We start from the raw sequence: 22,661 nt of genomic DNA, 5'->3' as shown, positions 1-22,661 counted from the left end.
GAGTTCCCCCGGCTCTGCCAGCGGCTCCGCAAGAAGTCCCCGCTACTCAGCCGCAGCACGCGGTCCCCTGTGTATCCGAAAGTAAGGGCCTCCTCGGCCAGACTGTTTACGCTGAGCTGAGCAGGGCCTCCATTCCAGCTCCTGGACCATCCCACCCGGTGGCGCCAGGCCTGGTGCCACCGGTGCAAAGCCTAATTTTAGGAGGCGCTGATACGCTTCCCCCGCCGCTGGCAGCCTCTTCTCCCAAAACGGTCATCCCTCAGGCGCCAGCTGAGACTTTAAGTGCGACCCACCCTGCGGCCGCAGTTATGTCGGCGTTAGAACCGGCTGCGGTCTGTCTGACGAGCCTGACAACACAGTCTTCCAGAAACATGACTGCCCCCATCCGCCACCCAGCCCCAGCGGCTGCTGGGCCGCAGAAATCATCGACTGCCTCTGCCCCGCTCACCCCTTCGGCGAAGCCCCACCCACCGGACTCCGGGACCTATACCGGACCCTCCGTTTGAGTCGCGGAGGTCATCAAAAAGAAAAAGGCCAGGGAGCAGGAAGTCTGGAACCTGCTCCATGAGAGGGGAGAGGCTGGCATGGCGGCTGCACGATCCTTGGGACGGCTCGTATATACTAACTTGCAGAAAGGATTTTAGAGACACTACCTGCATCCCGGGAGCTCCACGGCTGTGGGGTCCCTTGCTACCAGTCACCAGGAGATGGCGTGGACTGTCAGGAATTCGTTGCAACGTTATGCAGGTCATAGGGACAGTGTGTGTCAAGAAAAAAAAATGTTTTTTTTTTTGATTTGTTAAAATTGTTGAAGTTGGTTTGTCTGACATGGAGGGGGTGCAGATAAAAAAAAGGGAGAGCTAATGTTAAAGGAAGGGGGAGAGAGTTGTTACATTTTTTGTTGGTTAAAAAAAAAACGGTAAATGAAAAAAAAAAATAGAAAAGGGGTACTTGTGCTATTATAAAGTTGTTTTGATGTATAATATGCAAAAGTAAAATGCAACAGGTCCGGGTAAGAGAAGGTCTGAGGGACCAAAGGGAAGTGTGAGATCCAAGAAGGGTCTATGTGTGGAGAAGGTCTGGGAGACCGGGACGCCGACCATGACATGTAACTGAAAGAAGTGTAAAAGAGTTGATAGACATGAGAGAGACACCCGTCCTAGGTCAGGTCCCCAACACCACGGACACCCCTGAAGGAGGAAGGCGGGCGCTGGTAATGATCTGGTAGGTGTGAGGCCTCGATCATGGCATACCGGTTAGTGGAAGGTGACAGAAGGGGAGAGTAGGGGAAGGTACACGCCGTAGAGAGAATATGGGTGTACCTAGCCCAATGTGAAAGACGTTGTCATGTGGCGTGCGCGCTGGTGAGTAGCAGTAGGCTACTCAGAGCATGGTGCTCCCAGTATGGTTCGGCCCCTGCAGGTAGTGGGTTTGGCCCAAAAGCTGGTCCGACAACAGAATGTAGGTGAAGCTTCAGAACGACGAAGGCAGGGATGTCAAATTGTCAAGGACGACTGTAACGGGGTCTTCCAAGCTGGGGTACCTCTTTCAGTACCACCCCGTGCTTTCGGAGGTCCGCTCTGCGTTGGCTGGAGTCTGAATGAATGACGCTGGCTGGAATTCCTCTGAGTGCATGGGCACATATAAAAGATCACTGCTTCTCCATGTATTTCCAGTCTGACAACACTTTACTCACAGGACACAGAATATATCACACAGATAAAGAGGGCCGGCCAATAGACAAGCGTCAGGCCAGACATGCATTACAAAAGCCGCAGGTGGCCGGAGCCTGCGGATGTTTACTGTGGGAATTACAAAGGTGGGGGAGGGCGGACACTGCTGATACATTAGGGACATGCATCTCACATGGAACCTATTATATATACTTATAACTGCACAACATATTCTGGGTGCTGAGTGGTTCTGTAACACGGCTCCCCTTTTCAGCGACGCGATCGGCATACACAGTCTGATCCTCAACGGATCGGTTTGGGGATGACCGAAGTTTATGGGGTTGGTACAAGTTCCGTTTGTCGACTTAGTTCATCGGCGTTACGGCTTTGTTTGCCGGGTCTGTAGTGGATGGTGAAGTCTAGAGGTTGTAGGGCTAAACTCCACCGCAGCAATCTGGTGTTGTCTCCGGAGACCCAATTAAGCCAGACTAGGGGATTATGGTCCGTTAGGAGGGAAAACTGTCGTCCATACAAATATGGTTGCAACTTCTTCAGTGCCCATACTACCGCCAGGCACTCCTTCTCGATGGCTGCATAGCTTACTTTACGGGGCAGTAGTTTCCGACTCAGGTAAGCTACCGGGTGTTCTTGGCCGTCCGGCCCGACTTGGCTCAGTACTGCCCCCAATCCAAACATAGAAGCGTCTGTGTGAACCAGGAAACGTTTAGTTGGATTGGGTGCGGCCAATACAGGGGTATTGGTGAGGGCGTCCTTTAGTTGGTGGAAGGCTTCCTCACACTCTGAGGTCCAGGTTACCTGGCGGGGTTGGTTCTTACGGGTCAGATCAGTGAGGGGCTTGGCTACGCTGCTGTAATTGGGAACGAATTTCCTGTAATATGCCGCTGTTCCTAGAAACGCCATGACCTGGGTTTTAGTGCGTGGGATGGGCCATTTGGCTATGGCCTCAATCTTGGCTGGTTCTGGTCGCTGTTTCCCACTTCCCACCCAATGCCCTAAATACTGAACCTCTGCTTTGCCCACGTGACACTTGTTTGGGTTCAGGGTGATTCCGGCCTGGTGGATCCTGTCCAATACTGTCTCTAGGTGATTTAGATGCTCTTCCCATGTCGCACTGTAGATGGCGATGTCGTCCAGGTAGGCACAAGCAAAGTCCAGGAGACCATCCAGAAGCCGGTCAGCCAGCCTTTGGAAGGTCGCCGAGGCATTCTTCATCCCGAATGGCATAACTCGAAACTGGAATAAGCCGAACGGGGTGACAAATGCCGACTTGGGAATAGCGTCAGAACTAAGGGGAATCTGCCAGTAGCCTTTGCATAGATCGATGGTGGTCAAATACTTTGCCCCCGCCAGCCGGTCTAACAACTCATCCACACGCGGCATGGGATATGCATCCGTCACTGTTTTCTCATTGAGCTTACGATAGTCTACACAAAACCGTGTAGTCCCATCCTTCTTGGGCACTAACACTACGGGGGATGCCCAGGGACTATCTGCCTCTTCAATGATCCCTAAACGCAGCATCTCTTGAATCTCTTGTCGCATCCCCTCTCGTACAGACTCAGGGACGCGGAAGGGGTTTTGTCACAGGGGGGTCTGATCCTGGGTCTCAACCTTGTGTTGTGCCAGGCGAGTGTACCCCGGTGTCTCTGAAAACATCCTCTGTCGCAGCCTCAACAACGCCTCTGCCTGCTGTCTCTCCCGGGGCCTAGGTTTTCGCCCAAGTGTACCTGGTCCCATGTTTTAGACTGAGTCCTTTCCCCTAAGACATCCAGCAAGGGAAGTCCGGCTAAATCCTCTGCTTCAGGTGCACAGATGGCCACTACCTCTTCAGGGCGCTCCCGGTAGGGCTTCAGCATATTCACGTGGAACATACGGATAACCCTGGGGTCGTTACAATCGGCGACATTATAGGTTGTGTCGGCAATTTTCCCCACTACCTGGTTGGGCCCCTGCCATGCAGCTTGAAACTTATTCTGCTTAGTAGGCTCTAACACCAGGACCTTCTGTCCTATTTCCAAAGTGCGCTCTCTGGCCCTCCAATCGTACCATAAGCGCTGGCGCCGCTGTGTCGCCTGCAGGTTCTCACGTACAACCTGGGTCAGCTCCTGTAGGCGGTCCCGGAATTCCAGCACATAGGGTACAATAGGTACCCCTTTTATGAGGCCCTCCCCTTCCCAGTGTTGCAGCACTAAGTCTAGGGGTCCCCTTACCCGTCTCCCGTATACCAGCTCGAACGGGGAGAACCCCGTGGATTCTTGGGGCACCTCCCGATAGGCAAACAGGAGGAGTGGCAAGAATTTCTCCCAGTCCCTGTAGGTCCTGGTAAAAGTGGCAATGAGCTGTTTTAATGTCCCTTTAAAGCGTTCACACAACCCATTGGTTTGCGGGTGGTATGGGGCGCTTCTAATGGACTTTACGCCGCACAGCTTCCACAGTTTGTTGGTCACCTCTGCTGTAAACTGGGTACCCTGGTCCGAGATAATCTCCCGGGGAAATCCAACCCGTGAGAAAACCTGGAGCAGGGTGGCCTCCACCGTCTCTGCCAGTATGTTAGGTAATGCAACCGCCTCTGGATACCGTGTGGCATAATCTACCACTGTCAATATATACTTTTTCCCGGACGGACTGGGTTTGGCTAACGGCCCTATCAGATCGACTGCTACTCGGCTAAATGGTTCCTCCACAATGGGGAGGGGGCGTAATCTGGCCTTGCATCGATCCTCCCTCTTGCCAATGCGCAGACAACTGTCACAGGTCTGGCAGTACTGACGAACATCATAGGTTACCCCCGGCCAAAAGAAGTTTTGTGTCAGACGATGCCTGGTGCGACTGACACCGAAGTGCCCGGCCAAGGGTATATCATGAGTAGTGTTGAGCATTCCGATACCGCAAGTATCGGGTATCGGCCGATACTTGCTGTATCGGAATTCCGATACCGACTTCCGATATTTTTTCAATATCGGAAGTCGGCATCGGAATCGGAAGTTCAAAGTTGATTGATAGCCTGACGTCATCATGATGCGCGGTGTGTGCGCATCATGATGCGCCGTCATTTCGGGCCTTCCGGGGGTCTCTGCCGGCCTGCCGGGGGCCTGTGCCGGCCTGCCGGGGGGCTGTGTGGACTGCCCGGGGTCTGTACCGGCCTGCCGGGGGGCTGTGCCGGCCTGCCGGGGGGCTGTGCACCCTGTGGGGGTCTGTACCGGCCTGCCGGGGGGCTGTGCCGGCCTGCCGGTGGTCTGTGCACCCTGTGGGGGTCTGTACCGGCCTGCCGGGGGGCTGTGCCGGCCTGCCGGGGGGCTGTGCTGATGTCCGGGGGTCTGTGCAATCATCGTCCGATGGGACTATAAGTCCCATCTGGCGATGCCTGCTACCATGACAGTGATTGACACATTAGCCAATGATGGGACAGTAGTAGTCCCATCATCCGGCTAATGTGTTAAATGTTAAAAAAAAAAAAAAAATACTACATACATACTACATACATACTACATACATACTACATACTACATACATACTACATACATACTACATGCATGCTACATACATACTACATACATACTACATACATGCTACATACATACTACATGCATGCTACATACATACTACATGCATGCTACATACATACTACATGCTACATACATACTACATACATACTACATACATACTACATATATACTACATGCATGCTACATACATACTACATACATACTACATACATGCTACATACATGCTACATGCATGCTACATACATACTACATGCTACATACATACTACATACATACTACATGCTACATACATACTACATACATACTACATGCATGCTACATACATACTGCATGCTACATACATACTACATGCTACATACATACTACATGCATGCTACATACATACTACATGCTACATACATACATACTACATGCATGCTACATACATACTACATGCTACATACATACTACATGCATGCTACATACATACTACATGCTACATACATACTACATGCATGCTACATACATACTACATGCATGCTACATACATACTACATGCATGCTACATACATACTACATGCATGCTACATACATACTACATACATACTACATGCATGCTACATACATACTACATGCTACATACATACTACATACATACTACATACATACTACATGCATACTACATGCATGCTACATACATACTACATGCATGCTACATACATACTACATGCATGCTACATACATACTGCATGCTACATACATACTGCATGCTACATGCATACTACATACATACTACATACATACTACATACATACTACATACATACTACATACATACTACATGCATGCTACATACATACTACATACATTCCACCTCCAGCCACTATAGTCTCAGTGGCGCCGGCCTGATCTTCAGGCTCTCGGGGGTTAATCCTGCTGGAGACCAGGTTGGATGGTTAGTCACGCCCACGGTCTTTAAATAGTCATGCTGGCATATGGGCGTCGCCGATTATAGCTTGTGTTTCATACCAAGTGGTTCCGGTCTGGAGTGGAGGTGTTCAAGAGAGAGAGATTCATATCTGGTGTCGTATGATCCGTCGTTATCCTTTCTCCTTCCCATATTTGTGTTTAGTTGTGCCCTGTTCACATTACTGTTTATTCCTGTGTGTGTGCGGCGCAGTGCAGTTTAAGTTCTCCCTGTCTGTCATTATTTGTGTGGGAGCTTTGGTGGTGACTTCTCACTGGGTGGAGGGTGGAGGGTTAAGTGCAGGGCTGAGCAGGAGATAAGGAAAGGTCGGAGGCTCAGGCATTTGCACCTTCAGCAAAAACCCTGGGTTGAGGGTCAGACAGGGTTTCCCCTAGTAAAGGGACACCACAGGGGCCCCGGGTATTTCAGCCTTAGTTGAACTAAGCCCCCGTGACATTATAATCGGCCCACATTTTTTCAGGAGTCCATGGATCCATTAGATTCCATAACCCGCCAGTTGGCGGCGCTGTCCATACAGGTCTCCGAGTTGAATGGGGCAGTTCAGCAGCAGGGCCTGGTAGTAGCAAAGGTGCAAACGGCATCTGCAGGTATCGGTGCAGAGCCGAAGTTTCCGCTGCCAGAACGATTTTCAGGCGATCGCAGCAAATTTGTCGTATTTCGGGAGGCCTTCAAATTATACTTCCGCATGCGGCCAATATCCTCAGGTAATGAGGCCCAGCGAGTAGGGCTGGTGTTGTCATTACTGAGTGGTGACCCCCAAGCATGGGCATTTTCCTTACCACCTGACTCTGCTACATTTCATTCGGTCGATAATGTTTTTTCTGCCCTCCGGCTCATTTACGATGACCCTGACCGACTGGCTCTAGCGGAATCTAAAATCCGCGCCCTCCGCCAGGGGGAGCGCTTGGCAGAAGACTATTGTTCGGAATTTCGCCACTGGGCTGTAGACACACAGTGGAATGACCCAGCACTGCGGAGCCAGTTTATTCATGGGGTATCAGGGAGGGTGAAACAAGCCCTCCTGATGTATGAGACTCCGGCATCATTGGAGTCTGCCATGAGTTTGGTGATACGTATTGATCGCCGTTTTCGTCAGGGGGCACAGGAGACGCTACCTCTGGGGGAAAACAGAGGTGCAGGTGTGGTTGAAGTAGATGAGTCCCCTGAACCTATGCAGATTGCTGGCGTGGCACAGGTTCAGCCTCGCGCTCCGGGAGTCCGGAAGTCCGGAGCATGTTTCTACTGTGGTAAAGGAGGTCATTATGTTAACGTTTGCCCGGTACTACCTAAGAGGGTCACACCGGCGGAAAACTGTTAAGCTCAGAGGGTATGGAGGAGACCCAACTGAGCGTATGCATATCCTCCATGATGGTATCTCAATGTTTGCTCCCTGCCAAGGTTATTGTCGCCGGCAGAGAGCTACCTATATCAGTGTTTGTGGATAGCGGTTCCGCCACCAATCTCATAGATGAGGAGTTTGCACACACCGCCGGGTTTAAGATTGAAAAACTTCCTCACCCCATACAGGTGGTGACCATTGATGCTGTTCCCCTCCCTCAAGGGGAGATTACTGAGTTTGTGGCAGAGGTGAAACTCCACATTGGGGTCCTACATTCTGAGTCGGTTACATGTAGGGTCCTCCGTAATCTCCCAGCTCAAATGGTCCTGGGTTTTCCATGGCTGTCCAGGCACAACCCGGTAATTGATTGGAAAACTCAGGACATAGTACAATGGAGTGGTTTCTGCCAAGACAATTGCTTGGCCACATGTGTGTCCGCCGTGACGCCCAGCCTGCCGGAGGCTTTGCAGGATTTCGCGGATGTTTTCTCTGAGAAGGGTTGCTCAGAACTGCCTCCACATAGAGCCTATGACTGTGCTATTAGGTTAAAACCCGGGGCCAAATTACCTAAGGCCAGGATGTTTAATATTTCTGGTCCTGAGAGACAAGCTCTGAAAGACTACATCGCGGAGAGTCTGAGCAAAGGTCACATCCGGCCTTCGTCCTCGCCTGTAGCCGCGGGGTTTTTCTTCATTAAGAAGAAAGATGGGGGGTTACGCCCGTGTCTGGATTTCCGAGAGTTAAACCAGATTACTATCCGTGATCCCTACCCAATGCCGTTGATCCCGGATTTGTTCAACCAGGTAGCGGGGGCAAAATGGTTTTCCAAGCTGGACCTCAGGGGGGCGTATAACCTCATAAGGGTCCGTCAGGGGGATGAGTGGAAGATGGCATTTAACACTCCTGAGGGTCATTTTGAGAGTCTGGTTATGCCGTTTGGGTTGACCACCGCGCCTGCCGTTTTCCAACATTTTATTAATGATGTCTTTGCTCATGTCCTGGGGAGATTTGTGATTGTATACCTGGATGATATCCTCATTTATTCTAGCGATCGGGACACTCATTTGCAGCATGTTAGGCAGGTGTTACAATTGCTCCGGGAGAACCAGCTCTATGCTAAGCTGGAAAAATGTTTATTTTTTGTCCAGGAGTTGCCCTTTTTGGGATGTATTGTGTCCGCAGCTGGTTTTAAAATGGACACCGCTAAGGTGCAAGCGGTGTTGCAATGGGAGAGGCCGGAGAGTCTGAAAGCACTCCAGCGGTTCCTTGGGTTTGCGAATTATTATAGGAAATTTATAAAACACTTTTCGACTGTTGCCAAACCGCTCACGGACATGACAAAAAAGGGTGCCGATCTGGCGAACTGGCCTGAGGTGGCTACGTGCATTTGAGCGTCTGAAGAATAGTTTTGCTTCAGCCCCCATTCTGGTGCAACCAGACGTGTCTAAACCTTTTGTGGTAGAGGTTGATGCGTCAGAGGTGGGAGTGGGGGCAGTACTGTCTCAAGGCTCGTCCTTGAGCGAGATGCATCCATGCGCCTACTTCTCCAAGAAGTTGTCGCCGGCCGGACGGAATTATGATATCGGCAACAGGGAGTTGTTGGCCATCAAACTGGCTTTTGAGGAATGGCGACACTTCTTGGAGGGGGCGGCTCACCAGGTCACAGTTATCACCGACCATAAGAATCTGCTCTACCTGGAGTCGGCCAAGCGTCTGTCTCCTAGGCAGGCTCGCTGGGCATTGTTTTTTACTCGTTTCAATTTTCTTGTGACGTACCGTCCCGGGGCTAAAAACACCAAGGCGGATGCTTTGTCTAGGTGTTTTCCGGGGGGAGAACCTCGGGAAGAGCCGGTACCCATCCTCCAAAAAGGGGTAGTGGTCTCGGCTCTCACGAGGTAGAGGCGGAGATTGCCGAGGCCCAAGAGGAGGTACCACCAGGACTTCCTGCCAACAAATCATTAGTACACCTGCATCTTCGGCCTAAGGTGTTGAAGGAACACCACGATTCGGTACTGGCTGGTCACCCAGGGGTGAAGGGCACCTTAGAGCTGGTATCGCGTCGTTTCTGGTGGCCCAAAATCCGGCAGGACGTGGTCTCATACGTGGCAGCTTGCATCACGTGCGCTAGGGCTAAGTCACCCCGAACCCGTCCTGCTGGCACGCTACAGCCTCTGGGGGTACCCAATAGGCCATGGACAGAAATCTCCATGGATTTTATCACTGACTTGCCAGCCTCGGCAGGGAACACGGTCATCCTGGTGGTGGTTGACCGTTTTTCAAAGATGGCGCATTTTGTGGCGTTGTCCTCTTTGCCCAATGCTAAGACGTTGGCTCAGGTATTTGTGAAGGAGGTGGTCAGACTCCACGGAGTACCGTCTGACATAGTATCTGATAGGGGTACACAATTTGTGGCGAGGTTTTGGAAAGCTTTTTGCTCAAGGTTGGGGATCAAGTTGTCACATTCATCGGCGTTTCATCCACAGTCTAATGGACAAACTGAGCGCATGAACCAAAATCTAGAACAGTATTTACGATGCTTTGTGTCCGACAACCAGGAGGAGTGGTCTACTTTCCTTCCTCTGGCCGAATTCGCATTAAATAATCACCGCCAAGAGTCATCAGGAGAGTCTCCATTCTTTTGTGTGTACGGTCAACATCCTCAGTTTTGTACCTTACGTCAGGGTGACTCCGGGGGTGTCCCGGAGGAGGATCAGCTAGGAGCCCAATTGTCATCAGTCTGGAGGCGGGTGAAACAGCGTTTGTTGAGCGTGAGTGCCAGGTACAAACGGGTGGCTGACAGTAGACGCGTGCCAGGTCCGGACCTGTGTGTGGGTGAATGGGTGTGGTTAGCTACGAAGAACATAAAACTCAAAATCCCTTCTTTAAAACTGGGTCCAAGGTTTATTGGGCCTTTTAGGATTTCTGCCATCATTAACCCAGTAGCTTATCGGTTGGAACTTCCCGCGGTGTACAAGATACACAACGTGTTTCACAGGGCTTTATTGAAAAAGGTGGTAGGCTTGGTGGACACGACGCCGATGCCACCTCCAGTCATGGTGGATGGCGAGTTAGAGTTCGAGGTCGCCAAGGTAGTGGACTCTCGAGTAGTACGCCATACTCTTCAGTATTTGGTGCACTGGCGTGGGTATGGTCCAGAGGAGAGGTCTTGGGTTCCAGCCTCAGACATACATGCGGATCGGCTGGTCAGTTCTTTTCACCGTCGTCATCCGGACAAGCCGGGTCCTATGAGTCTTGAGGGCCCTGGGGTCCCTCGTAGAAGACGGGGTACTGTCATGTCGGACGCTGTTCATACCACAGCATCCGGCAGGCAGAGGTAGTTCCACCTCCAGCCACTATAGCCTCAGTGGCGCCGGCCTGATCTTCAGGCTCTCGGGGGTTAATCCTGCTGGAGACCAGGTTGGATGGTTAGTCACGCCCACGGTCTTTAAATAGTCATGCTGGCCTATGGGCGTCGCCGATTATAGCTTGTGTTTCATACCAAGTGGTTCCGGTCTGGAGTGGAGGTGTTCAAGAGAGAGAGATTCATATCTGGTGTCGTATGATCCGTCGTTATCCTTTCTCCTTCCCATATTTGTGTTTAGTTGTGCCCTGTTCACATTACTGTTTATTCCTGTGTGTGTGCGGCGCAGTGCAGTTTAAGTTCTCCCTGTCTGTCATTATTTGTGTGGGAGCTTTGGTGGTGACTTCTCACTGGGTGGAGGGTGGAGGGTTAAGTGCAGGGCTGAGCAGGAGATAAGGAAAGGTCGGAGGCTCAGGCATTTGCACCTTCAGCAAAAACCCTGGGTTGAGGGTCAGACAGGGTTTCCCCTAGTAAAGGGACACCACAGGGGCCCCGGGTATTTCAGCCTTAGTTGAACTAAGCCCCCGTGACATTAGCATATGGGGCACATTATTCTATGGAGCATCTTATGGGGCCATTACTAACCTTTGTGCAGCATTATATGGGGCATATTTTGTATGGAGCATCTTATGGGGCCATCATGAACTGTACATTTAACCTATGGATGTCTCAATTAATTTTACTTAATTTTACTTTTATTGGTATCTATTTTTTTTTTGAAATTTACCAGTAGCTGCTGCATTTTCCACCCTAGGCTTATAACGCGAGTCAATAAGTTTTCCCAGTTTTTTGTGGCAAAATTAGGGGGGTCGACTTATACTCAGGTCGGCTTATACATGAGTATATACGGTAATTAAAATACTTTATTCTTATGTGTGAGGGGATTTTTAACCCTTTATTACTTAGATTAATGATGGATAGGTGGCTTATTGATGCCTCTCCATTATTAACCGGGCTTAATGTCACCTTACAATAGCAAGGGGACATTAACCCCTCATTACCCCATATGCCACTGCTACACAGCAGTGGGAAGAGAGGGGTTAAGTGCCAGAATTGGCGCATCGTACAGATGCGCTATTTCTGGGGTGGCTGCGGGCTGGTGTTTGTAGCCGGGGGGGGGGGGCAATATCCATGGCCCCTTCCCAGGCTATGAATATCAACCCGCAGCTGTCTGCGTAGCCTTTCTGGCTATAAAACATAAGGGGACCCCACGTCATTTTTTATGGGGGCTCCCCCTATTTTAATAGCGAGTAAAGGCTATGCAGACAGCTGTGGGCTGATATTCATAGCCTGGAAGATCCATGGATATTAACCTCTTCCTAGGCTACAAATATTGGCCCTCGGCCATCGGCTTTCCCCCTCTGGCGCAGAAAATTACATTTTGTTTTAAATTAAACGTATTGTTCATTAATAAACATTGGCCTTGCTATTATTTAACGTGTTTATTCAATTGGTTTCTTGCTTTTGCAAGTCTTTGGGAGGTTTCCACGCCTCCCATGTGAGCCATGCACATATAAAGCAGTCTCACACAGCATGTCCACATCAGACATTACCTCTCTGAACCCTGCTCATATAGGTACTGTTCACATGGTCAGGATTTAAATACATTGGATAGGACTGCACTGATGAGTATACCTTGGCGTTTGGTAGAGCGGCTTAGCATACATTGTTTGCAAAAAAAAAGTATCAACTAAATACCCTGTTTTGTTATCATCTTTTTACTAGCACTTACTGTTTATTGTTGGAATTTTTTTTACAGCAGAGTATTTTTTCACCTTTGTTGTACTGTGTTTTTCTGTGTTCCAGTTTCTTGGTGGTGTGAACACTGTCTTACCGACTTGTTCACTGTATGTGCATTTCCCATGCGTTCGTTTTTAGTGTATATAGTGTGCTGTAGAGTATATAGTGCTGTAGTGTATATAGTGTGCTGTAGAGCACATAGCTCTGTAGTGTATATACTGTAGTGTGCTGTAGAGCACATAGCATTGTAGTGTATATAGTGTGCTGTAGAGCAGGGGTCCCCAACCGCCGGTCCGCGGCCCAGCACCGGGCCGCTGCAGTGCCCTTGCCGGTCCGCGGACACAAGGGGAGCCAGGGGCGGTCAGTGGCGTAGCGGGGGCTGGGGCGGCACGCAGCAATTCTTAAACTGCGTGTAGCGGCGGGCAGGGAGCGATCAAGCAGCTCCGCTGCCTGCAAGAGGGAATAGCAGGAGCGGAGCTGCAAGGACCCATCCAGCTTCCTGCCCGCCGCCCGCGCTTCCTGTCTCTGACTGACAGAGAGGAGCGCGCCGCTGCTGTGTGAGAGCGAGGAAGCGCGGGCGATGCTGCGACAGGTGAGAGGTGGTGTGTGTATGTATGTCTGTCTGTGTGTGTACATGTATGTGTGTGTGTGTGTGTGTGTGTGTGTGTGTGTGTTTGTCTGTGTTTGTGCAGGTGGAGCCTGGCCCTGGAGGAGATGGGGACATGAGGAGAAGACCGTGATGGGGAGAGAAGGCCATGAGGGGGTAATGGGAGAAGGCCATGAGGGGGTAATGGGAGAAGGCCATGATGCCTGGGGTGATGGGAGAAGGCCATGAGGGGGTAATGGGAGAAGACCATGATGCCTGGGGTAATGGGAGAAGACCATGATGCCTGGGGTGATGGGAGAAGGCCATGAGGGGGGTAATGGGAGAAGGCCATGAGGGGGTAATGGGAGAAGGCCATGAGGGGGTAATGGGAGAAGGCCATGAGGGGGTAATGGGAGAAGGCCATGATGCCTGGGGTGATGGGAGAAGGCCATGAGGGGGTAATGGGAGAAGGCCATGATGCCTGGGGTGATGGAGAGAAGGCATTGATGGGAGTGATGGAGAGACGTCAGTGATGGGGTGAAGGCAATGATGGGGAGAAGGGAGTGATGGGGTGAAGGCAATGATGTAGAGATGGCAGTGATGGGGTGAAGGCAATGATGGAGAGATGGCAGTGATGGGGAGAAGGGAGTGATGGGGTGATGGAGCAGGCAAGAATGGGGTGATGGAGCACTCATTCAAAATCTATGGTGAGTTGAGTCACATTATAAATGTTATTTAATTATAAGTATGCACTGCTACACTACAACCGCGTCCATAGCCCCGCCCCCTTATGACCAAAGCCCCGTCCCTGCCACACCTCCATCCCCGCCCTACCGGGCCATGGAGGAATGGTCTTGCTTGAAACCAGTCCCTGGTGCAAAAAAGGTTGGGGACCACTGCTGTAGAGTATACAGTGCTGTAGTGTATATAGTGTGCTGTAGAGCACATAGCGCTGTAGTGTATATAGTGTGCTGTAGAGCACATAGCGCTGTAGTGTATATAGTGTGCTGTAGAGCACATAGCGCTGTAGTGTATATACTGTAGTGTGCTGTAGAGCACATAGCGCTGTAGTGTATATACTGTAGTGTGCTGTAGAGCACATAGCGCTGTAGTGTATGTAGTGTGCTGTAGGGCACATAGTGCTGTAGTGTATATACTGTAGTGTGCTGTAGAGCACATAGCGCTGTAGTGTATATAGTGTGCTGTAGGGCGCATAGCGCTGTAGTGTATATAGTGTGCTGTAGAGCATATAGCGCTGTAGTGTATATACTGTAGTGTGCTGTAGAGCACATAGCGATGTAGTGTATATACTGCAGTGTGCTGTAGAGCACATAGCGCTGTAGTGTATATACTGCAGTGTGCTGTAGAGCACATAGCGCTGTAGTGTATTTAATGTAGTGTGCTGCAGAGCACATAGCGCTGTAGTGTATATAGTGTGCTGTACGGCACATAGCGCTGTAGTGTGCTGTAGAGCACATAGCGCTTTAGTGTATATACTGTAGTGTGCTGTAGAGCACATAGCGCTGTAGTGTATATAGTGTGCTGTAGAGCACATAGCGCTGTAGTGTATATAGTGTGCTGTAGAGCACATAGCGCTGTAGTGTATATACTGTAGTGTGCTGTAGAGCACATAGCGCTGTAGTGTATATAGTGTGCTGTAGAGCACATAGCGCTGTAGTGTATATAGTGTGCTGTAGAGCATATAGCGCTGTAGTCTATATAGTGTGCTGTAGAGCACATAGCGCTGTAGTCTATATAGTGTGCTGTAGAGCACATAGCGCTGTAGTGTATATAGTGTGCGGTAGAGTATATAGTGTGCTCTTGAGTATATAGCGCTGTAGTGTAAATAGCGCTGTACTGTATATATCGCTGTAGAGTATATAGTGTGCTGTAGAGAATATAACTCTGTACGAAGGGATTGCCCACGCCTGTCCATGAAGTAGCCTTGGAGTCAATTGTCCAATTACTATTAGTCCCTTTAAAAACAGGGTGGCACATGTTAAGGAGCTGAAACTCATCCAATTTTAATGTGGATACCCTCAAATGAAAGATAAAAGTCAGAACTTCAACTGCATCTGAATTGTTTTGTTTAAAATTCATTGTGGTAATGTCTAGAACCAAAATTAGAAAAATGTTGTCTCTATATATGGACCTAACTGTATAGTGTGCTGTAGGGCACATAGCGCTGTAGTGTATATAGTGTGCTGTAGAGCACATAGCGATGTAGTGTATATACTGTAGTGTGCTGTAGAGCACATAGCGCTGTAGTGTATATACTGTAGTGTGCTGTAGAGCACATAGCGCTGTAGTGTATATACTGTAGTGTGCTGTAGAGCACATAGCGCTGTAGTGTATATACTGTAGTGTGCTGTAGAGCACATAGCGCTGTAGTGTATTTAATGTAGTGTGCTGCAGAGCACATAGCGCTGAAGTGTATATAGTGTGCTGTACGGCACATAGCGCTGTAGTGTATATACTGTAGTGTGCTGTAGAGCACATAGCGCTTTAGTGTATATACTGTAGTGTGCTGTAGAGCACATAGCGCTGTAGTGTATATAGTGTGCTGTAGAGCACATAGCGCTTTAGTGTATATACTGTAGTGTGCTGTAGAGCACATAGCGCTGTAGTGTATATACTGTAGTGTGCTGTTGAGCACATAGTGGTGTAGTGTATATAGTGTGCTGTAGAGCGTATAACGCTGTAGTGTATATACTGTAGTGTGCTGCAGAGCACATAGCGCTGTAGTGTATATAGTGTGCTGTAGAGCACATAGCGCTGTAGTGTATATAGTGTGCTGTACGGCACATAGCGCTGTAGTGTATATACTGTAGTGTGCTGTACGGCACATAGCGCTGTAGTGTATATACTGTAGTGTGCTGTAGAGCACATAGCGCTGTAGTGTATATACTGTAGTGTGCTGTAGAGCACATAGCGCTGTAGTGTATTTACTGTAGTGTGCTGCAGAGCACATAGCGCTGTAGTGTATATAGTGTGCTGTACGGCACATAGCGCTGTAGTGTATATACTGTAGTGTGCTGTACGGCATAGCGCTGTAGTGTATATACTGTAGTGTGCTGTAGAGCACATAGCGCTGTAGTGTATATACTGTAGTGTGCTGTAGAGCACATAGCGCTGTAGTGTATTTACTGTAGTGTGCTGCAGAGCACATAGCGCTGTAGTGTATATAGTGTGCTGTACGGCACATAGCGCTGTAGTGTATATACTGTAGTGTGCTGTAGAGCACATAGCGCTGTAGTGTATATACTGTAGTGTGCTGTAGAGCACATAGCGCTGTAGTGTATATACTGTAGTGTGCTGTAGAGCACATAGCGCTGTAGTGTATATACTGCAGTGTGCTGTAGAGCACATAGCGCTGTAGTGTATATACTGTAGTGTGCTGTTGAGCACATAGTGGTGTAGTGTATATAGTGTGCTGTAGAGCGTATAGCGCTGTAGTGTATATACTGTAGTGTGCTGCAGAGCACATAGCGCTGTAGTGTATATAGTGTGCTGTAGAGCACATAGCGCTGTAGTGTATATAGTGTGCTGTACGGCACATAGCACTGTAGTGTATATACTGTAGTGTGCTGTAGAGCACATAGCGCTGTAGTGTATATAGTGTGCTGTACGGCACATAGCGCTGTAGTGTATATAGTGTGCTGTAGAGCACATAGCGCTGTAGTGTATATAGTGTGCTGTACGGCACCTAGCGCTGTAGTGTATATACTGTAGTGTGCTGTAGAGCACATAGCACTTTAGTGTATATACTGTAGTGTGCTGTAGAGCACATAGCGCTGTAGTGTATATAGTGTGCTGTAGAGCACATAGCGCTGTAGTGTATATACTGTTGTGTGCTGTAGAGCACATAGCGCTTTAGTGTATATACTGTAGTGTGCTGTAGAGCACATAGCGCTGTAGTGTATTTACTGTAGTGTGCTGCAGAGCACATAGCGCTGTAGTGTATAAAGTGTGCTGTACGGCACATAGCGCTGTAGTGTATATACTGTAGTGTGCTGTAGAGCACATAGTGCTGTAGTGTATATAGTGTGCTGTAGAGCACATAGCGCTGTAGTGTATATACTGCAGTGTGCTGTAGAGCACATAGCGCTGTAGTGTATATACTGTAGTGTGCTGTTGAGCACATAGTGGTGTAGTGTATATAGTGTGGTGTAGAGCGTATAGCGCTGTAGTGTATATACTGTAGTTTGCTGCAGAGCACATAGCGCTGTAGTGTATATAGTGTGCTGTAGAGCACATAGCGCTGTAGTGTATATAGTTTGCTGTACGGCACATAGCACTGTAGTGTATATACTGTAGTTTGCTGTAGAGCACATAGCGCTGTAGTGTATATAGTGTGCTGTAGAGCACATAGCGCTGTAGTGTATATAGTGTGCTGTACGGCACATAGCGCTGTAGTGTATATAGTGTGCTGTAGAGCACATAGCGCTGTAATGTATATAGTGTGCTGTACGGCACATAGCGCTGTAGTGTATATACTGTAGTGTGCTGTAGAGCACATAGCACTTTAGTGTATATACTGTAGTGTGCTGTAGAGCACATAGCGCTGTAGTGTATATAGTGTGCTGTAGAGCACATAGCGCTGTAGTGTATATACTGTTGTGTGTTGTAGAGCACATAGCGCTTTAGTGTATATACTGTAGTGTGCTGTAGAGCACATAGCGCTGTAGTGTATATAGTGTGCTGTAGTGTATATAGTGTGCTGTAGAGCACATAGCGCTGTAGTGTATATAGTGTGCTGTAGAGCACATAGCGCTGTAGTGTATATAGTGTGCTGTAGAGCACATAGCGCTGTAGTGTATATAGTGTGCTGTAGAGCACATAGCGCTGTAGTGTATATAGTGTGCTGTAGAGCACATAGCGCTGTAGTGTTTATAGTGTGCTGTAGAGCACATAGCGCTGTAGTGTATATAGTGTGCTATTGAGTATATAGCACTGTATTGTATATAGTGTGCTGTAGAGAATATAACTCTGTAGAATATATAGTGTGCTGTAAAGTATATAGACCTATAGAGTATATACTGTGCTGTAGAGAATATAGCGCTGCAGCGTGTGTAGAGAATATAGCGCTGTAGAGTATATAGTCCTGTGGAGTATATATAGCGCTGCAGAGTATACACTGTGCTATAGAGAATATAGCGCTGCAGAGTATATAGCAATGTAGAGTATATATAGCGATGTACAGTAGAGTATATGCTGTGCTGTAGAGAATATAGCGTTGCAGAGTATATAGCGCTGTAGAGTATATAGTGTGCTGTAGAGAATTAAGCGCTGTAGAGTATATAGCGCTCTAGAGTATATAGTCCTGTAGAGTATATATAGTGCTGTAGTGTATATACTGTAGTGTGCTGTAGAACACATAGCGCTGTAGTGTATATACTGTAGTGTGCTGTAGAGCACATAGCGCTGTAGTGTATATACTGTAGTGTGCTGTAGAGCACATAGCGCTGTAGTGTATATACTGTAGTGTGCTGTAGAGCACATAGCGCTGTAGTGTATATACTGTAGTGTGCTGTAGAGCACATAGCGCTGTAGTGTATATAGTGTGCTGTAGTGTATATAGTGTGCTGTAGAGCACATAGCGCTGTAGTGTATATAGTGTGCTGTAGAGCACATAGCGCTGTAGTGTATATAGTGTGCTGTAGAGCACATAGCGCTGTAGTGTATATAGTGTGCTGTAGAGCACATAGCGCTGTAGTGTATATAGTGTGCTGTAGAGCACATAGCGCTGTAGTGTATATAGTGTGCTGTAGAGCACATAGCGCTGTAGTGTATATAGTGTGCTGTAGAGCACATAGCGCTGTAGTGTATATAGTGTGCTGTAGAGCACATAGCGCTGTAGTGTTTATAGTGTGCTGTAGAGCACATAGCGCTGTAGTGTATATAGTGTGCTATTGAGTATATAGCACTGTATTGTATATAGTGTGCTGTAGAGAATATAACTCTGTAGAATATATAGTGTGCTGTAAAGTATATAGACCTATAGAGTATATACTGTGCTGTAGAGAATATAGCGCTGCAGCGTATATAGCGGTGTAGAGAATATAGCGCTGTAGAGTATATAGTCCTGTGGAGTATATATAGCGCTGCAGAGTATACACTGTGCTATAGAGAGAAAAAAGAGGGGGAGAAGCCAGCGCTGCTTGTGGTCAGAACGTAATACATAAAGTGTGAAAACACACATTGGTTTCTATCTGTATTCAAAAATGAGACATTTAGCAAAAAATTGATCAATTGTTTGAGCTACCCCGCCACGTCAAGGCAGTCTCGTATGGGGAGTCCTACTCTACGTTTTTTATGTTCGCTGTGCCATTGCGGCCTCCTAAATGTATAAAAGCAAGACCTCATTACATGCACACTGTACCTCAAGCATTTCAAAATCGTTCCTATGGCACCAGAGGACAAGCGCAGATAAAGGTTAGCCAGGTCCATGCAGACATTTCAGGTCCAACCTCCACACTGCCTGACCAGCACCACAGATAAAGGACGATCCAGGCCCAGATACAGGTGCGTAATCAAATAAAGCCTAGGGCAGGGCAGGGCCGCTGTTAATGTGAACAGCAGCCTAGATCAATCACTAAGAAAACAGAAAGAATAGCGTACATGACCCAGCGCGCCCGGCTACAGTGGTGGTCAGCCACAAAACCAATATCAAGAAAAAAGAGGGGGAGAAGCCAGCGCTGCTTGTGGTCAGAACGTAATACATAAAGTGTGAAAACACACATTGGTTTCTATCTGTATTCAAAAATGAGACATTTAGCAAAAAATTGATCAATTGTTTGAGCTACCCCGCCACGTCAAGGCAGTCTCGTATGGGGAGTCCTACTCTACGTTTTTTATGTTCGCTGTGCCATTGCGGCCTCCTAAATGTATAAAAGCAAGACCTCATTACATGCACACTGTACCTCAAGCATTTCAAAATCGTTCCTATGGCACCAGAGGACAAGCGCAGATAAAGGTTAGCCAGGTCCATGCAGACATTTCAGGTCCAACCTCCACACTGCCTGACCAGCACCACAGATAAAGGACGATCCAGGCCCAGATACAGGTGCGTAATCAAATAAAGCCTAGGGCAGGGCAGGGCCGCTGTTAATGTGAACAGCAGCCTAGATCAATCACTAAGAAAACAGAAAGAATAGCGTACATGACCCAGCGCGCACGGCTACAGTGGTGGTCAGCCACAAAACCAATATCAAGAAAAAAGAGGGGGAGAAGCCAGCGCTGCTTGTGGTCAGAACAAGTAGAGAATATAGCGCTGTAGAGTATATAGTCCTGTGGAGTATATATAGCGCTGCAGAGTATACACTGTGCTATAGAGAATATAGCGCTGCAGAGTATATAGCAATGTAGAGTATATATAGAGATGTACAGTAGAGTATATACTGTGCTGTAGAGAATATAGCGTTGCAGAGTATATAGCGCTGTAGAGTATATAGTGTGCTGTAGAGAATTAAGCGCTGTAGAGTATATAGCGCTCTAGAGTATATAGTCCTGTAGAGTATATATAGCGCTGTCGAGTATATACTGTGATGTAGAGAATATAGCGCTGCACATTATATAGTGCTGTTGAGTATATAGTGTGTGGTAGAGTACATAGTCCTGTAGAGTATATAGACCTGTAGAGTATATATAGTGCTGTAGAGTATATAGTGTGCTGCAGAGTATATAGTGCTGTAGAGTATATACTGTGTGGTAGAGTATATAGTCCTGTGGAGTATATCATTTCTCCAGTGTTGACAAAGATCTTTTTTTTTTTTTTACTATGCCCATATGCAGCACAATGCCCCAAAATGTCATCATTTCTGCTGCATTTACAGGGGTCCATCTGGTGTATGATGACGTGGGATTTTAGGTGAAATAGTGATGGGCAGACAAATTTGTCTGAGCCACCATAAGATTTTATTATTTCCTCTCTGAAAAAGAATTTTAAAAAGTCAATTTTACTGAGGCCTGTAACTTCAAATTGGATTCTTGAGCTGCCAATGAAATTCGTAATAACACTCTGATTTTTGGAGTGTGCAGTCCATCTGTGATTGATGAAGGGTTTGCCTACGTCCTAGGACACCTTGCTGAGGGACCCTCCTGACCAGACGAGGAGGAAGAGAAGACTGTGGGATGTTCCTCACTGCCTGAATCCGTGTCGGAGGTAAGGAAAGCGCAGCCTCCTCTGGTGAACGGCGTCGCGACGCATGGACCATTTTTTATTATATTCTTCAAAATACTGAGGAAGAGTGTAAATGGAACTTTTACACGTGTGTTGTGTGGGGCATGTGGAAAGCGTACTAGCTATTATAAACAGTAGAGAAAAGATTTAGAGAAGAAATACTTAGAAGGAAAAAATGAAATGGAAAATCAGTAGATGTAAAAAAACATTTTTTTGTAGAAGAAAAAGACCGTGACTTTTACTACACTAATGCCCTACCTATAAAGTTACTCAGTGCTATTCTGTTTTTCTTTAAAAGAAAAAAGGATGCCAGTAACACTTGGACATATAGGTCGCCCTCCAAGGGCCGTGGGGTACTCGGTACCAGGCCAGTGTCAGGGGGATGTGTCACAGCGGCGGTGACCTGGTCCGTGGCCCCTGGTGCCCAATATCAAGGGTGGTTTTGTGGTTGTTAATGTAATATTAGTAGTTCGTGACGCCACCTGTGGTGTTCGGCAAGGGAGGTGTTAAGCTGACGCTGCATGCAGATCCGCTGGGACTGATGGTGTGGTGCAGCAAAGATGATGTAGCTCCCCACAGGTGCAGCTGTAGTCCCAGGGCAGTGTAGATGCTATGGGTGAAGAGAGGCGCAGGATGGTAGGGATGCTGTTACCCAGATGTAGCGGTACTGAAGGTGTTAGCGACTAAGGAATGGAGGACACCAGGGCTTGCAGTTTCAAAGCTTTCCTCACAGTTCGTGGTACACACTGGTGCCTGCCTCCGTGCTGTGTCCTCCGGGGTAGAGACTCAATCAACCTCTCAGGCAAGTCAGAGCTCTCCTCTCCAACACTCCGCTAACATGTACCTTTCCTGAACGACTCCGCCAATGCGCCTTGTGGTGTGAAGCACTCCAGTACTTAGTAACCCTGGAATGCCTCCTAACTAGATGTTCCTAGCACGTTACTTGCACGGCAGACAGCTGTAGCCTGCTTCTGGGATGCCTCACTCCCGGCTCTCTATCTGTGTTGCTGTTGTGCCTCAAGTCTTGGATGGGAGTAATGCATTTACAGCCAACTACTCCACCGGTGTCTGCTGCAGAACCATAAGTGTCCATACAACCTCGGGGACCGAGCCCTGGCCTTGCGCTGAGAGCCTATAGGCAGGGTTCCTCTTCCAACCCACTCCTCCTCTCTGTTCTCCTCTCCTTCATTCCATACTTGTCTTTCCTTCCTATGGATGCTTAGGTTACAGTTCTACGTCTCTCTTTCTCCTCGGACCCGTCCTCAGACTCTCCTGACTGACTGTCCT

At 48.3% G+C, this 22,661-nt stretch overlaps 1 protein-coding gene across 1 annotated transcript in view; it reads right to left on the bottom strand.

Annotated features, from left to right (window-relative positions):
- LOC141083087 (cholinesterase-like) overlaps positions 1-22,661 on the bottom strand; it is a 362,676-nt gene that overhangs the window by 335,404 nt on the left and 4,611 nt on the right. The gene's annotated exons all lie outside the window — the stretch shown is intronic.

The sequence above is a fragment of the Dendrobates tinctorius genome, unplaced genomic scaffold (assembly GCF_039654945.1).
Source record: "Dendrobates tinctorius isolate UK_male_01 unplaced genomic scaffold, ASM3965494v1 ptg000019l, whole genome shotgun sequence".
Lineage (NCBI taxonomy): Eukaryota > Metazoa > Chordata > Amphibia > Anura > Dendrobatidae > Dendrobates > Dendrobates tinctorius.
The sequence above is the reverse complement of the archived record's forward strand: the minus strand, read 5'-3'. Positions and strand labels throughout refer to the sequence as shown.